Genomic DNA, 18,539 nt, shown 5'->3' on the forward strand with positions numbered 1-18,539 from the left:
ACAGACCAGCAAAGACCAGCAAAGCACACCCACACCATAACACCTCCTCCTCCATGCTTTACACTGGGAACTACACATGCAGAGATCATCCGTTCACCCACACTTATCCTCTGCAGCAGAGGTAACTCTGGGTCTTCCATTCCTGTGGCAGTCCTCATGAGAGCCAGTTAAATCAGAGCGCTTGATGGTTTTTGCGACTGCACTTGAAGAAACATTCAAAGTTCTTGATATTTTTCGTATTGACTGACCTTCATGTCTTAAAGTAATGATGGACTGTCGTTTCTCTTTGCTTATTTGAGCTTGCCATAATATGGACTTTTACCAAATAGGGCTATCTTCTGTATACCCCCCTATCTTGTCACAACACAACTGATTGGTTCAAACACATTAAGAAGGAAAGAAATTCCACAAATTAACTTTTAAGAAGGCACACCTGTTAATTGAAATGCATTCCAGGTGACTACCTCATGAAGCTAGTTGAGAGAATGCCAAGAGTGTGCAAAGCTGTCATCAAGGCAAAGGGTGGCTATTTGAAGAATCTCAAATATAAAATATATTTTGATTTGTTTAACACTTTTTAGGTTACTACATGATTCCATGTGTGTTATTTAATAGTGTTGATGTCGTCACTATTATTCTACAATGTAAAAAATAGTAAAAATAAAGAAAACCCTTGAATGAGTAGGTGTGTCCAAACTTTTGACTGGTACTGTATATTATGTAGCCCCTTCAAATGGACCTCTCTAGCCTTGTTTGGTTTGCCTGGCTACCCAATCTCCATGCTCCGGCCAAACACTACGCCACACTCACGGACGTTTGCTTTCTTCTCCGCAATCGACTACCACAGTATGAGTCATAATACCCATAAAACCTAGTGGTAAAACCTGGAAATGGTTCCAATCATTTTTAGACCATTAATTTTTCCCATAGGGGATTTTAGAACTACTTCATATAAGGTCTGTGTTTCATGTAGGCTTACCCTGGCGTGACATTTTGATAACCGCGCAAATCTATCTCGGACAAGGTCACTTTTATCAATATATTTGCCTGTAATTACCCCCCAGCCACTAATGTGGCTTTCATACGAACTACACATCCTAACGCAAGCTTTGACGTTATCACTCAAGGCACAGGGTGGGAAAAACCTTCACATTTCAAGTATCAAGTAACCTAGCAAGTAGATATTATAGCCATGTTAGTTTCTCGTGTAAATAATTGATAATGTGTATTTCTCATGTGTATTCTTGTTTAGCATTTTTCAAATTACCTAGCTAGCTACCTTAGCATTTTTGAATTACCCTGGCCTTTGTAGCTAACAAGCTAAACGTAGGTCTCTCCGTCGATCAGAAGCAAGGATGGTTCTGTGCTATGTACCGGATTGTAACCACTACTCCGATAAGTACACGTGTATTTGATCATTTTCTGACATCTGTAAGTGAGAGGCATTGCTGGAGCTGTGTGATAAGGTAAGCCCTGTTTGCTAACAAGCTATTTTGGTAAGATCTGTGGTTAGCTAGATGCTTTTGAAAATTAGCTAGATAACCACCAACGTTAGTTAAGTGTACAATGCACTTTACCTTCCTTACAAGTAAAAAGAAAACCTGCACAGGCTAGCATAATGACAAGTCCTTTGTGAGCTAGCCAACTAGTTAACAGTAGCTCACATTTTGTGTAGTCATACATTTTCACGTGGTGACATGATAGCTAACATTACCCCACCAGGGCAGGGATACAGCTAGCTAAATATCGCCTGGTGGGCTAGCTAGTCACGCACCTTGGTTGGCTACATTAGCTAACGTTAGCTAGCTAATTTTGCACCTTATCTCACCGTGGCAGACATTAGAGATTAGTTAGATTAACTAGCTAACGTTAAATATCCCTGCCCTGTTGGACTAGCTAGCATGTCACCACCCGTGGGGTCTGGGGAAAAAGTCTGACTACACGGATGATGAGCTAACATAACTAGCTAGCTAAATGTTAGATAAATATCCCTGACCTGGTGTGCTAACATTAGCTAGCATGTCACCACATGGAAAAGTGTGACTACATGAACGGTGAGCTAACGTTAACTAGCTGGCTAGCTAGCTCACAATCCTTGTGGGCTCAATGTTTTCCCATACAAAACATAAACGTTTTGTTCCACGATGACCTGTGAAGCCAATTGACCTACATTTACATTTACATTTTAGTCATTTAGCAGACGCTCTTATCCAGAGCGACTTACAGTTAGTGAATACATATTTTTTTTTTTATACTGGCCCCTCGTGGGAATCAAACCCACAACCCTGGCGTTGCAAACGCCATGCTCTATCAACTGAGCTACATCCCTGCCGGCCATTCCCTCCCCTACCCTGGACGACGCTGGGCCAATTGTGCACCGCCCATGGGTCTCCCGGTCGCGGCCGGCTGCGACAGAGCCTGGATTCGAACCAGGATCTCTAGTGGCACAGTTAGCACTGCGATGCAGTGCCTTAGACCACTGCGCCACTCGGGAGGCAGTGGCGTGTGAAGTCAATTATACATGTCAGCAGGAATGGAAATTAAGCTAGCCTGAGGCTAGTACTTTTCAGACTGGGCTAGTAGACAATCTGCCAAACTAGCCTGACACATTAATGAAATGGCTAGTAGAGAATGTGCAAAACTTGCCTGACACAGCAGTGACAATTTGCCTTTACAAACATCGCATGCCACAGATTTAGGACCTGAATGTTACCTGGGCTAGAAGAAATTGTGGTCTGCTGGCCAGTGCCCAAAATCCTTATGTTCCATCCCTGTATGTCAGTCCCTTTCAGGTGATCCCCCGATCACTGTTGGTCCTCCTCAGTGACCTCACGGCTGAGGGTTTTAACTTTCTTCTTGATAATTAGAATCAGAAGTACAGCTCATCGCAATACTTCACCTCTTCGGGCAAATAGTACCCTGTCCTGATCATCTAGTTGAGCATTCCAGATAATTCCTCCATCACAGCAGAAATGTCCCATCCAAGATTTTATATTTTAGCAGACGCTCTTATCCAGAGCGACTTACATGAGCAATTAGGGTTAAGTGCCTTGCTTAAGTGCACATCGACAGATTTTTCACCTAGTTGGCTCGGGGATTAGAACCAGCAACCTTTCGGTTACTGGCACAACGCTCTTACCCACTAAGCTACCTTCCGCCCATAGACATGCAGATAGACCAAAGCCCAGTCTATTTTACTGTTACTATAGTCAAATCTGTGGGTTATGGTATTTTGATATAGATGTTACCATTTCAGTAATCAATTTAGCGAACTTTTTTTTTTGTCTTTCAGATGGGCGGAACGGAAACCCAGTGACAGCCTTCGGGTCTGCAGCTGCCATTTTCCGTTGGGAAAGAGAAATGGCCCTGTATTTACCAGAAAAGGTAGCTCATCCACCATGGCAGAAGAGGAAGATCCAGACTGTTGATTAGGAAACAAGAACAAACAATGAGGCATGAGGATTGGGTGTTGAGGGACCACTTGTCACGTTGTCCAAGGTGGGAGTGTTATGATAAACAATGCATTTTCTGTCCAGATAAAGATGTTAATACAGCATTGAAAAATATCCACCACTGACCAAATGTCTCTTTTTCCAGTCCAACAGGAGTGCATCCCTCAGAACCATCCAGTGCATGGACATCCTGTGCCAATGTGATCCAAGCGCAAGCGTCCAGTTGTAGAGACTACAGCTGTCCGTCAACCTCCCTCTCCTCATGGTGTGCCAGTTGGGGTTGGTGTGCTGTCCAACTGTTGCCTGATCCTGCTGCTCCACCGACAGCGCCATGCCAGCCATGATGCCTGCATGCCCCATGTGCCCTTGTTTTTAACAACGTCCAGTACAGACAGGGATGACAGGGAGGGTAGCGGTTGTTCTGGCTCAGGTTTAAGGAGACATGCCATTCCACTAAACCTGCCGAGAGAGTTCCTTAGCCACTGAAGATCCTCCTCTGTGGGCTGTCGGGACAGAGGGTTGTAGTCTTCGACCGGGTACAGGTCCTCCACTGACTGCACCTGGTTGGGCACGGCTGGCTTCCTCCACTCGCATTCCACATCCGTATGGCGGATATTGTGAACCGCCAAAATAGGCTGCATGGCTACACTTATGAGCTCCTCGGAGACATTCACATGTGGTAGAGAGAATCCCCTGGTCACCTATAGATGCCTGCCAAGAGGAAGGATGTTAAGTGCCACATGCATTTCAATGCATGACTTTGAACACCTTGAAATGCATTTGTTGTAAGAAATGTGCTATATAAAAAAAAGTTTGATTTGATTGATGACATTGTAGAATATTTAATAAACTATAATTTGCACATGAGAGCAAGTGCAGTTTTTCCATAAACTTTTATTTGATAAATTGGGATTTTATCACGTGATATATCAATCATATAGTGTGAAGGATCCTATAAATAATAATAATAAGACATTTAGCAGACGCTTTTATTCAAAGCGACTTACAGTCATGCGTGCATACATTTATTTATTTTATTTTTTGTGTATGGGTGGTCCCGGGGATCGAACCCACTACCTTGGCGTTACAAGCGCCGTGCTCTACCAGCTGAGCTAGACTGTGTGAATGCATGTACCACTCCAAATAATTAAATAAATACTGTGCCTTTTAAGATTTGTCTCTGGTCATGCAACTACAATACAGGCTGGATGTCTAAACAAAGTCAATTCTGAATGTCAATCGATTTTTAGATTCATTCTCATCAATGACAACATTCTAGAACTGAGTTATCACTCATCTAAGTCTGGTATCCGGGGTGATCTGGTTAATGATTATATCACTGACAGCCGTTTAGAACACATTGTGTTGCTAAGATGCTCAAATTTACCTTAATAGCTACACTTACCGACACAGGAAAACGTTTTCGCTCATGCTGGCCCTGACTAAACTGGTAAATTGCCCCTCACTATAGATGCACTTCTCCACATGGTCAGACTTAGTGGTCTTCTCCCCTTTTAATGCTCTTAATGTCTTGAAAAATGCCATAAGGTCTGAAATAGAAACCAAAGTCGACATACCGTACAAACAATTATCTAGGCTAAGTAGTACAAAATATTTTTTTTATCTACTGCTCTGCTAACTAACTAGCTAAAGAGTAGTCAGTGGCTAGTCAATATAGCACATGGATTCATCATGGATTGGGCACAGGTCTCTCTGATCGTACATGAACGGTAGCTGACAGTGTCGGCTAGAGCAGGGCTTCCTGCAGGAATTTGTAGTCTTGCCGGGGTCTTCTCTGTTGCTAATTAGCATTTCAAATTTTTGAGAGTAAATTGAGGCGAATACATTGATGAAACTCACCTTGTCCGAGAAAGAATTACACGGTTATCAAAACATCACAACAAGGTAAGCCTACACCAAACACATACTTAATTTGAAGTGTTTGTGAAATTCACTATGTGAAAAATTAATGGTGGAAAGACAATTCAATGTATTTGTCACGAGGTGCAGAGCTTACCGTGAAATGCTTAATTACAAGTCCTTAACCAACAACACATTTCAAGAAATAGAGTTAAGAAAATATTTACTAAATAAAATAAAATAAAAAGTAACACAATAAAATAACAATATCGAGGCTATATACAGGGGCTCCCGGTACGGAGTTAGTCGAGGTAATCCATACATGTAGGTAGGGGTAAAGTGACTATGCATAGATAATAAACAGCGAGTAGCAGCAGTGTAAAAACAAAGCCCCCCTCAATGTAAATATTCCGGGTGGCCATTTGATAAATTGTTCAGCAGTCTTATGGCTTGGGGGTAGAAGCTGTTAAGGAGCCTTTTGGACCTAGACTTGGCGCTCTGGTACTGCTTGCCGTGCGGTAGCAGAGAGAACAGTCTATGACTTGGGTGACTGGAGTCTTTGACAATTTTTTGGGCCTTCCTCTGACACCGCCTAGTATATAGGTCCTGGATGGCAGTGATGTACTGGGCCGTACGCACTACCCTCTGTAGTGCCTTACGGTCGGATGCTGAGCAGTTGCCATACCAGGTGGTGATGCAACCGGTCAGGACACTCTCGATGGTGCAGCTGTCGATGTGAATGGGGGCGTGTTCGGCCCTCCTTTTCCTGTAGTCCACAATCATCTCCTTTGTCTTGCTCACGTTGAGGGAGAAGTTGTTGTCCTGGCACCACACAGCCAGGTCTCTGACCTCCCTATAGGCTGTCTCATCATTGTCGGTGATCAGGCCTACCACTGCTATGTCGTCAGCAAACTTAATGATGGTGTTGGAGTTGTGCTTGGCCACACAGTCGTGGGTGACAGGGAATACAAGAAGGGACTAAGCCCGTACCCCCGAGGGGCCCCGTGTTGAGGATCAGCGTGGCAGATGTGTTGTTGCCTCCCCTTACCACCTGGGGGTGGCCCGTCAGGAAGTCCAGGATCCAGTTGCAGAGGGAGGTGTTTAGTCCCAGGGCCCTTAGCTTAGTGATGAGCTTTGTGGGCACTATGGTGTTGAACGCTGAGCTGTAGTCAATGAACAGCATTCTCACATAGGTGTTCCTTTTGTCCAGGAGGTAAAGGGCAGTGTGGAGTGCGACTGTGATTGCATCATCTGTTGATCTGTTGGGGCGGTATGCAAATTGGAGTGTGGCTAGGGTTTCCGGGATGATGGTGTTGATGTGAGCCATGACTAGCCTTTCAAAGCACTTCATGGCTACAGACGTGAGTGCTACGGGGCGGTAGTCATTTAGGCAGGTTACCTTCGCTTTCTTGGGCACAGGCACTATGATGGTCTGCTTGAAACATGTAGGTATTACAGACTCGGTCAGGGAGAGGCTGAAAATGTCAGTTTAGACACTTGCCAGTTAGTCCGTGCATGCTCTGAGTACATGTCCTGGTAATCCGTCTGGTCCCGCGGCCTTGTGAATTTTGACCTGTTTAAAGGTCTTGCTCACATCGGTTACGGACAGCGTGATCACACAGTCGTCCATAACAGCTGGTGCTCTCATGCATGCTTCAGTGTTGCTTGCCTCGAAGCGTGCATAAAAGGCATTTAGCTCTCTGGTAGGCTTGCGTTGCTGGGCAGCTCGCGGCAGGGCTATATAAAGGGGGTACCGGTACCGAGTCAATGTGCGGGGGTACTGGTTAGTCAAGGTAATTTAGGTAATATGTCTCATGTAGGTAGGGGTAAAGCGTATAGCAGCAGCATGAAAAAGGGGTAAATGCAAATAGTCCGGGTAGCCATTTGATTAACTGTTTAGCAGTCTTATGGTTTGGGGGGTAGAAGCTGTTAATGAGCCTTTTGGATCTAGACTTGGCGCTCCGGTACAGCTAGCTGTGCGGTAGCAGAGAGAACAGTTTATGACTAGGTTGGCTGGAGTCTTTTTAGGGCCTTCCTCTGATACGGCCTGTTATAGAGGTCTTGGATGGGCCGAACGCACTACCCTCTGTAGCCTTGTGGTCGGATGCCGAGCAGCTGCCATACCAAGCGGTGAAGCAATCAGTCAGGATGCTCTAGATGGTGCAGTTGTAGAAATGTTTGAGGATCTGAGGACCCATGCCAAATCTTTTCAGTCTACTCTTCATGACTGTCTTGGTGTGTTTGGACTATGATAGTTATTATTATTATTATTATTATAGTTTGTTAGTGATATGGACGCCAATGAACTTGAAGCTCTCGACCCGCTGCACTACAGCCCCGTCGATGTGAATGGGGGCGTGATATGACCCCTTTTTTCCTGTAGTCCACAATCAGCTCTTTTGTCACCCCACTGATAGGTCTCTGATCTCCTCCCTATAGGCTGTCTCATCGTTGTCGGTGATCAGGCCTACCACTGTTGTGTCATCGGCAAACTTAATGATGGTGTTGGAGTCGTGCCTGGCCATGCAGTCGTGGGTGAACAGGGAGTACAGGAGGGCACTAAGCACGCACCTCTGAGGGGCCTCCGTGTTGAGGTTCAGCGTGGCAGATGTGTTGTTGCCTACCCTTAATACCTGTGGGCGGCCCGTCAGGAAGTCGAGGATCCAGCTGCAGAGGGAGGTGTTTAGTCCCAGGGTCCTTAGCTTAGTGATGAGCTTTGAAAGCACTATGGTGTTGAACGCTGAGTTGTAGTCAACGAACAGCATTCTCACGTAGGTGTTCCTTTTGTCCAGGTGGGAAAGGGCAGTGTGGAGTGCAATAGACATTGCATCATGGTGGTCTGCTTGAAACATGTAGGTATTACAGACTCGGTCAGACACCTACCAGTTGGTCAGCACCTGCTCTGAGTACATGTCCTGGTAATCTGTCTGATTGTTGACCTGTTTAATCTGAGAGTAAATAGAGCTGAATATATTTATAAAAGTCACCTTGTCCTAGAGAGATTTACACGGTTATCAAAACGTCACGCCCGGGTAAGCCGACACGAAACACAGCCCTTATTTTAAGTGTTTCCACAATCCCCTATGGGAAAAATGAATGGTGGAAAAACGATTGGAACCATTTCCCTGTTTGACCGCTAGGTTTTATTGGTATTATGACTCATACTGTGATACTCTATCTAGCAACGCACTGTGACATTGGTCAACCAATAGTGTGTTAGATACCACCCATAGACATTAGATTGACATCCCCTCATTACTATTTTGGAGGAAGAAATACAGAAATAAATACATTAATAAATATATAAATGAATACCATTAATTAAACTTTTAATAATTAGATAATAGATACACTACCAGTCAAAAGTGTGGACACACCTACTCATTCAAGGGTTTTTCTTTATTTTTACATTGTAGAATAATAGTGAAGACATCAAAACTATTAAATAACACATATGGAATCATGTAGTAACCCAAAAAGTGTTAAACAAATCAAAATATATTTTATATTTTATATTTGAGATTCTTCAAATAGCCACCCTTTGCCTTGATGACAGCTTTGCACACTCTTGGCATTCTCTCAACCAGCTTCATGAGGTAGTCACCTGGAATGCATTTCAATGAACAGGTGTGCCTTCTTAAATGTTAATTTGTGGAATTTCTTTCCTTCTTAATGCGTTTGAGCCAATCAGTTGTGTTGTGACAAGGTAGGGGGTGGTTAACAGAAGATAGCCCTATTTGGTAAAAGACCAAGTCCATATTATGGCAAGAACAGCTCAAATAAGCAAAGACAAACGACAGTCCATCATTACTTTAAGACATGAAGGTCAGTCAATACGAAAAATATCAAGAACTTTGAATGTTTCTTCAAGTGCAGTCGCAAAAACCATCAAGCGCTGTGATTTAACTGGCTCTCATGAGGACTGCCACAGGAATGGAAGACCCATAGTTACCTCTGCTGCAGAGGATAAGTTCATTAGAGTTACCAGCCTCAGAAATTGCAGCCCAAATAAATGCTTCACAGAGTTCAAGTCACAGACACATCTCAACATCAACTGTTCAGAGGGGACTGTGTGAATCAGGTCTTCATGGTCGAATTGCTGCAAAGAAACCACTACTAAAGGACACCAATAAGAAGAAGAGACCTGCTTGGGCCAAGAAACATAAGCAATGGACATTATACCGGTGGAAATTAGTCCTTTGGTCTGGAGTACAAATTTGAGATTTTTGGTTCCAACCGCCATGTCTTTGTTAGACGCGGAGTGGGTGAATGGATGATCTCCACATGTGTAGTTCCCACCGTGAAGCATGGAGGAGGAGGTGTTATGGTGTGGGGGTGCTTTGCTGGTGACACTGTCTGTGATTGATTTAGAATTCATGGCACACTTAACCAGCATGGCTACCACAGCATTCTGCAGCGATACGCCATCCCATCTGGTTTGGGCTTAGTGGGACTATCATTTGTTTTTCAACAGGACAATGACCCAAAACACACCTCCAGGCTGTGTAAGGGCTATTTTACCAAGAAGGAGAGTGATGGAGTGCTGCATCAGATGACCTGGCCTCCACAATCCCCCGACCTCAACCCAATTGAGATGGTTTGGGATGAGTCGGAAAGCAGAGTGAAGGAAAAGCAGCCAACAAGTGCTCAGCATATGTGGCAACTCCTTCAAGACTGTTGGAAAAGCATTCCAGGTGAAGCTGGTTGAGAGAATGCCAAGAGTGTGCAAAGCTGTCATGAAGGCAAAGGGTGGCTATTTGAAGAATCTCAAAAAAAAATTATATGTTTATTTTATTTTACCTTTATTTAACTAGGCAAGTCAGTTAAGAACAAATTCTTATTTACAATGACGTCCTACACCGGCCAACATAACTAACATCAAGGCGGTGACCCGATCCTGTAGGTTCATGCTCTACAACATTCGGAGAGTACGAACCTGCCTTACACAGGAAGCGACACAGGTCCTAATCCAGGCACTTGTCATCTCCCGTCTGGATTACTGCAACTCGCTGTTGGCTGGGCTCCCTGCCTGTGCCATTAAACCCCTACAACTCATCCAGAATGCCGCAGCCCGTCTGGTGTTCAACCTTCCCAAGTTCTCTCACGTCACCCCGCTCCTCCGCACACTCCACTGGCTTCCAGTTGAAGCTCGCATCTGCTACAAGACCATGGTGCTTGCCTACGGAGCTGTGAGGGGAACGGCACCTCCGTACCTCCAGGCTCTGATCAGTCCCTACACCTAAACGAGGGCACTGCGTTCATCCACCTCTGGCCTGCTGGCTCCCCTACCTCTGCGGAAGCATAGTTCCCGCTCAGCCCAGTCAAAACTGTTCGCTGCTCTGGCACCCCAATGGTGGAACAAGCTCCCTCACGACGCCAGGACAGCGGAGTCACTCACCACCTTCCGGAGACATTTGAAACCCCACCTCTTTAAGGAATACCTGGGATAGGATAAAGTAATCCTTCTACCCCCACCCCCCCCTTTACTCCAACCCCCCCCCCCCCCCCCCCCCCCCCCCCCCCCCCAAAATAAATAAATAAATAAAACATTGTAAAGTGGTTATCCCACTGGCTATAAGGTGAATGCACCTATTTGTAAGTCGCTCTGGATAAGAGCGTCTGCTTAATGACGTAAATGTAAATGTAAAACATATATTTGGATTTGTTTAACACTTTTTTGTTACTACATGATTCCATATGTGTTATTTCATAGTTTTGATGTCTACACTATTATTCTACAATGTAGAAAATAGTACAAATAAAGAAAAACCCTTGAATGAGTAGGTGTGTCCAAACTTTTGACTAGTACTGTAGATAAATAATTAAATACATACAGATATGTAGAGAAAATTAATCAATTTTAGTCAGTATTTTTGTATTTCCTTGCTCAGTTATTTAATTATGTGTTGATGTATTTATTTATGAATCTATTTTGTGTGCATTTTTTTCTTTCTAATTATGGCAGGTTTGGTCCTCCATATGGGGGAGGTGTTGTTCAACGCAAACAGGCACGCAAGGTAGCAAAGGTTGAACTGAACAGGGCTGCGTTCAGGACGATAAAACAGTGTGCAACTTTGAATTCAACGGAAACGGTATTGTACTGAAAGACCAGTTGAAAAACGTTGTGATTGTGGTGGCTCAGAGGGCTGCGTTCAGTACGAAAAAAACGTACTGGTATGTTCAATTAAACGAAGAAGGTGCTGTACTGAGCGACCAATTGAAAAACGGGGTTTGGGTTGTGGGTTGGATACGTCACTCATTTCTTCAACCCACATGCGCAAACACCCACCAAACGGAGCAAACGTGTCTCAAAGTTCAAGAACATACAACAAGAACGTTTTGGGGAAACGTGTATTTCGGCACAAATCGTTCCACAACGTAGCAAAAATACAATCGAACTGAACGCACCCCATTTGGTGTGCGTTCACACCCATATTGATGAACAGGCCACACCCACCAAACGGGAGCAAAGTAATGTCCCTCAAACACCGTTGACGAACGGTGCGCACCGTTTTGGAGAAACGTGTCGTTCAGTACAAACCGTCACGCAACGAAGCAAACGTTGAAGCGAACTGAACTCACCCATGAACCACCTAGCGCGCTCTACCATTGAAGTCATAGCAACATACAGGAAAATACGATGAAGTCGTACCGGTAATCGACTGTGAATGCCAAGTGTGAGAAATCGAATTGCATGATCGGTGGCGTTACAGGTATGGCTTGTTTGTTTACGATGTTTGTAGCTGTTCTTTTCAGAAAATCAACATTTGCAACACATGCCGTTCTTCTCTCAGTAGATAGCTATTAAGCTAACGTTACGCCACATAAATGAATAGGGGAGTAGCTAGCTATCTTTGTTAAGGTTACGGTGTCCACGGCACGTCAACAATGGTGCTGAAATAGTTAACGTGTAACGTTAACAAGGTAGTTAACGTTAGACTAGCTAACACCTTAGCTACGCTAACGTAGCTAGCTAAGTAACGTTAGCTAGCAAACATGGATTGCACCAGATTTACATGTAACTGCCAAAATAAAGGAAACCCCAACATAGTGTCTTAATAGGGTGTTGGGCCACCACGAGCCATAACGGCTTCAAGGCACCTTGGCCGCTGTCTCAGACACTGCTCCAGAATCTCCCATAAGTGTTCAATTGGGTTGAGATCTGGTGACCGAGACGGCCATGGTATATGATTTACATCGTGTTCATGCTCATCAAACCAGTCAGTGGACGGGGGCATTGTCATCATACTATGGGAGAGAAGCATGGTAGGCCAAAAAATTAATGGTCTGCCCAGCATTTTTATACATGACCCTAAGCATGATGGCATGTTAATTGCTTAATTAACGCAGGAACCACAGTGTGGAAGCACCTGCTTTCAATATACTTATAGCCCTTATTTCTTAAGGCGTTTCAATTATGTTGGCAGTTAACTGTATATTGAAGATATTAGCTAGTTTGCAAAATTAGCTACATGGGGATTCACTTCAAAATACATGCTAGCTAGCTACAACCTCTTGTTGTGGTTGAGAGTACTAATGTTACTGTCCCCACTACAACAAAAAATAATTTAATTGAAGTACTGTCGAATTCCTATGGAAGACTGCTCCTACTAGGGAGTGCCAATATGGCCTACCGGTGGCTTCAAAGCCTCTCAATGGCCAATTAATGGCCGTTAATTAACTTGTGTAGCTGCTAGCCAAATAGTGTTGCACTTCCACATTCAGAGGCCTGCTCGCCGTCCCGCCATAGCTGGAGCCCCATCTGTGCAAAAGCTCACCATTCGATCCCATATTGAATCTGATTTTCGTCAATATAGCCACGCAGCACACAACATCCCCTATTCCGTTTCATGCTTGGGAATCGTGAGACAGAACAATATGTCCTCGTGAATAGCATCCCCGGACATGTATAGCGAACAAAAGTCAATGCATAGGCACCTCGGCCCTCACAGCTAATGTCCATTTGCGGAGTATAAACTGGGGAGATTTTGAGTTGTTCAGTCAGAGCATCAATTATTTGTTTAAGCCCTGTCTAAGCAGGGGTGGGGATTCTACTAAGCTAAATGGAATTGTTTTAAAAAGGTCATACCAAGGATAATTTAGCTATTTGATTTGGAATTATAGGACACCTTGAAGTTTCAAAAAATATGACACAATGTTTTGATGAAAACATTTATTTTTGGCCCATACAAACGCATTGAATAACAGATTCACTACATGGAACAACAGTCCCAAAAGGAAGTTTGTTCTGAAGTGTCTGTCCTTTATCTGAGAGATATAAGAAAGATCAGGAAACATTTATATCTGGCACTAAATAGTCTCCATATATACTTCCGTTCATTTTTTTCAACTGGACCCGGGGGACCTTCAGATGAGTCCTGGGAGCTTCCTAGAGCAAAACAACCAACATGTACAGTGTATTGGGAAATTATTCAGACTTTTTCCACATTTTGTTACGTTACAGCCTTATTCTAAATTTGATTTAAATCTACACACAATACCCCATAATGACAAAGCAAAAATAGTTTTTCTGAAGTTTTAGCAACAAACAAAAAAAAAGTGTCAGGGAATGTTATGAAAGTGATTGTTATGAAAGAGTCGAGAGGTTTTAGGCCAATTCTGCGGGGCGGCAGGTAGCTTAGTGGTTAAGAGCGTTGTGCCAGTAACCGAAAGGTCTCTGGTTCTAATCCCCGAGCCGACTAGGTGAAAAATATGTCTGTGCCCTTGAGCAAGGCACTTAACCCTAATTGCTCCTGTAAGTCGCTCTGGATAAGAGCGTCTGCTAAATGACTTAAATGTAAATGTCATGATTTGTCCACAGTTTTTCCACATTGAGCAATCTGAAGGTAGCCTATTATTTGTATCGCAATACTCAATACCGAAACAATACCAGGGCAGAAAAGAAAGCGGCGAGACGGACTGAGATTTTGTTTTATTTTTTATCGCTCTCAAAATCACACTTTTTACTAAATTAAAAAACAACAACATTCTTCAGTCCACAACAATGCTTAAACCACATCAGGGGACCACTTTGGCGGTCTGAGAAAAATCTAAGAAATGTCGATTTGAGTGTAGCCCTTTAATTCAAGTGCACATGCACTTAGCACTGTTTGGTTAGCAGTGTTTCTGTAGCGTACATGTGATGGTGTTTTTAAAACAAATGGCCACTAGATTGAGGCAAACGATCATGATTCTGGCATAGGCTACTTTGTAGTTAACTTTTTAATTGAGACTGTTTTTGGGAAAGCCTTTCCGTTTTATCCGACGACTGTTATAATTAGCATTGCTAACGGCTACACAAAGTGATGGACATTCATCCGCGCACCACACATACAGACGGGGGCATTCCCATGCCATTGCCTCTTCAGAAAGTTGCAGGGAATCACTGCTGCATTCTGTTAATGTCTATATATAAACTTGGGCAAATTAATTGTCTAAGTTCAATACATTTAGTTCATTTCCAGACATGAGACACATTTGATAGACAAACCAAAAGTAACAATTCTAGTACTGAACCATTTTTCATGTTGTAGTATCGGAAAAAGTACAGACGTTTTGGTCTACAGTGCAACACTAGTAGAGAGGGTGTGTGGGGATCAGAGGTGTAACACGGAACAGGAACAGGGGAAAGTGCCGGTCAGTGGTGGGTCAGATTACCTCAAGGGGAACTCGTGACACCTGCTTGCACTTTGGCCCGTATTAGAGAGACCTCCGGTTTCAGCACGTGACTGTTTCCACTGGGCAGGCCCCAATCAAATCAAATCAAATTACATTTTATTGGCCACATGTGCCGAATACAACAGGTGCAGACATTACAGTGAAATGCTTACTTACAGTCCTTAACCAACAGTGCATTTATTTTTAATAAAAAAGTAAAATAAAACAACCACAAAAAAGTGTTGAGAAAAAAAGAGCAGAAGTAAAATAAAATAACATTAGGGAGGCTATATATACAGGGGGGTACCGGTGCAGAGTCAATGTGCGGGGGCACCGGCTAGTTGAGGTAGTTGAAGTAATATGTACATGTGTGTAGAGTTAAAGTGACTATGCATAAATAATTAACAGAGTAGCAGCAGCGTAAAAAGATGGGGTGGGGGTGGGGGGGCAGTGCAAATAGTCCGGGTAGCCATGATTAGCTGTTCAGGAGTCTTATGGCTTGGGGGTAGAAGCTGTTGAGAAGACTTTTGGACGTGGACTTGGCACTCCAGTACCGCTTACCGTGCGGTAGCAGAAAGAACAGTCTATGACTAGGGTGGCTGGAGTCTTTGACAATTTTGAGGGCCTTCCTCTGACACCGCCTGGTATAGAGGTCCTGGATGGCAGGAAGCTTGGCCCCAGTGATGTACTGGGCCGTACGCACTACCCTCTGTAGTGCCTTGCGGTCGGAGGCCAAGCAGTTGCCATACCAGGCGGTGATGCAACCAGTCAGGATGCTATCGATGGTGCAGCTGTAGAATTTTTTGAGGATCTGAGGACCCATGCTAAATCTTTTCAGTCTCCTGAGGGGGAATAGGCTTTGTCGTGCCCTCTTCACGACTGTCTTGGTGTGTTTGGACCATGATAGTTCGTTGGTGATGTGGACACCAAGGAACTTGAAGCTCTCAACCTGTTCCACTACAGCCCCGTCGATGAGAATGGAGACGTGCTCAGTCCTCTCTTTTTTTTTTTTCCTGTAGTCCACAATCATCTCCTTTGTCTTGGTCACGTTGAGGGAGAGGTTGTTATCCTGGCACCACACGGCCAGGTCTCTGACCTCCTCCCTATAGGCTGTCTCATCGTTGTCGGTGATCAGGCCTACCACTGTTGTGTCGTCGGCAAACTAAATTATGGTGTTGGAGTCGTGCCTGGCCATGCAGTCATGGGTGAACAGGGAGTACAGGAGGGGACTGAGCACGCACCCCTGAGGGGCCACCGTGTTGAGGATCAGTGTGGCAGATGTGTTGTTACCTACCCTTACCACCTGGGGGCTGCCCGTCAGGAAGTCCAGGATCCAGTTGCAGAGGGAGGTGTTTAGTCCCAGGATCACCTGACTACAGCCATTATAGACAGGTGGAGGATGTGAACATACTTACACGAGATCTCATCGATTTGATGTTTTCTATTATTGATTCAAATGATCTGAAGTGCAGACACAGTACACCATGATGGACCAATTGAACCCATGAACACCGTATTACCACAAGGTGATCTCTCGTTAAACCATCAATACAGGCTCAAATCATCAATATGGGCACAGTTGATCTCAATTGATCCATTGTCATGTCCCGCCAAAGAATTGTGTGCATTTGATTGACTTGCTGACTAACCAACTACAGCTTTCCAGAGGAAAGCCAAGCTCAAGTGCGTCGCCAAGACAACGCATGGGAGCCTATGAGGGCTGTGGCAAAAAATAAATAGTTTAAATGGTTCAATCATTTAACAGTGCATTTGGAGTACTTGCAAAATGAATTCCTGAAATACAGATCCTGTTAATGGAGTAATTTTTGAATTTGAAATGATACAGGTAGCCTAGTGGTTAAGAGCGTTGGGCCAGTAACCAAGAGGTCACTGGTTCGAATCCCCGATCAGACTAGGTGAAAAATCTGTCTGTGCCCTTGAGCAAGGCACTTAACCCTAATTGCTCCTGTAAGTCGCTCTGGATAAGAGCATCTGCTAAATGACAAATGTAATGTATATGTACTTTTTGTTGCTTTCTTTGCTGGCTTGTTGGCTTGCTTCTATTACCCCTTGTTGAAAACATTGCTAACTTTGTTTAATATAACTTGGTTTTCTCCTAATTTAATTATAGCAAGGTTAGCTATTGTGAATATAAATTCCATCTGCTTTTGGCATTCAGGAAACAAGTTTAGAGCAGCGGTCTTCAACTTTTTCTTGCCCAGGGACCCCCTCTCAGGGAAACTGGCATCCCAGGGACCCCTATCATACCTTAGTAAAAGCAAACAAAAATGTCTTGTTTTTTCTTATAAGATAAATAATTTTGTTTATTATTTTATTTAACTAGGCAAGTCAGTTCAGAAGAAATTCTTATTTACAATGACGGCCTACACCGGCCAAACCCGGACGACGCTGGGCCAATTGTGCACCGCCCTATGGGACACCCAATCACGGCCGGATTGTGATACAGCCTGGAATCGAACCAGGGTTTGTAGTGACGCCTCTAGCACTGAGATGCAGTGCCTTAGACCGCTGTGCCACTCGGGAGTAATGGCAAGGAGAAGTAATTAACATTTAAAAATAAATAGATTTGGTAGATAGTTTCATTACTTACACCTCCCACATTATAATCAATGATTGCATTCGGAAAGTATTCAGACCCCTTGACTTTTTTCACATTTTGTTACGTTACAGCCTTAATCTCAAATGGATTTTATAAATCCATAGATGTTCGATCGGGTTAAAGTCCAGGCTCTGGCTGGGACACTCAAGGACATTCAGAGACTTGTCCCAAAGCCACTACCGCATTGTCTTGGCTGAGTGCTTAGGGTTGTTGTCCTGTTGGAAGGTGAACCTTCCCCCCAGTCTGAGGACCTGAGCGCTCTGGAGCAGGTTTTCATCAATGATCTCTCTGTACTTTGCTCCGTTTCCTATTCTTGGTGTGTATGTGTGTCTCTCCTAACTCCAGCTCAGCACTGGTAGATGCTTTGGCCTACTTTTTCCCTGGGCAGAATAGAGCTGCACTGCATTACAGCTGCACACTTGGGCTTCAGTTAAAGCAGTGTTAGGAGTTGCATTAAAACTTGAATTAGAGTTGTAGGCTCTTTATTTGAGTTAGTGCTCCTTGCTCCATCCTTTGCTCAACTCTGTGTTGTCCACACACAAGATGTGTCCTTGATTTTACGACCTTAGGAAATCTGTAGCCTTTTACTTGTATGCCTATAACATAAGTAATCCGGCCTGATTGGAAAGCCTCCCTCCACGTTTAGAGGATTATGCAAACCCGGCTGTACATTATGCGGCAAACTGTGGTTTTGTGATTGGGTTTATGTTAAGGGCCGAAAAAGACAAATGTGAAGGAGGCCTTGCCAAAATGACTCAGGAACCGCATTGGAACTCTCAATAAAGTTAAGAGGGCTGAGGTATAGGAGAGGAGTGAGCCGCAACCATTAATGTATGGGCTAGAGGGTCTGGGAATTAGGGCATGTCACATGCTCTTTTCGTTCATCTCTTATAAAGAGAGGTAAGAGAAAGTCATAGACTGGTGGCTACAAAGCCAATGAGTGCATGTTC

The 18,539-nt window shown here is 44.0% G+C and overlaps 1 protein-coding gene across 1 annotated transcript in view; it reads left to right on the plus strand.

The window, feature by feature from the left end:
* The first annotated feature begins 11,774 nt into the window (after window positions 1-11,774).
* osbpl5 (oxysterol binding protein-like 5) overlaps window positions 11,775-18,539 on the plus strand; it is a 139,897-nt gene continuing 133,132 nt past the window's right edge. The window contains exon 1 of the mRNA XM_084168807.1: window positions 11,775-12,025. The gene's annotated coding sequence lies outside the window, so the exon portion shown is untranslated. The remainder of the gene's footprint in view (window positions 12,026-18,539) is intronic.

The sequence above is a fragment of the Coregonus lavaretus genome, assembly GCF_964263955.1.
Source record: "Coregonus lavaretus genome assembly, chromosome: 9".
NCBI lineage: Eukaryota > Metazoa > Chordata > Actinopteri > Salmoniformes > Salmonidae > Coregonus > Coregonus lavaretus.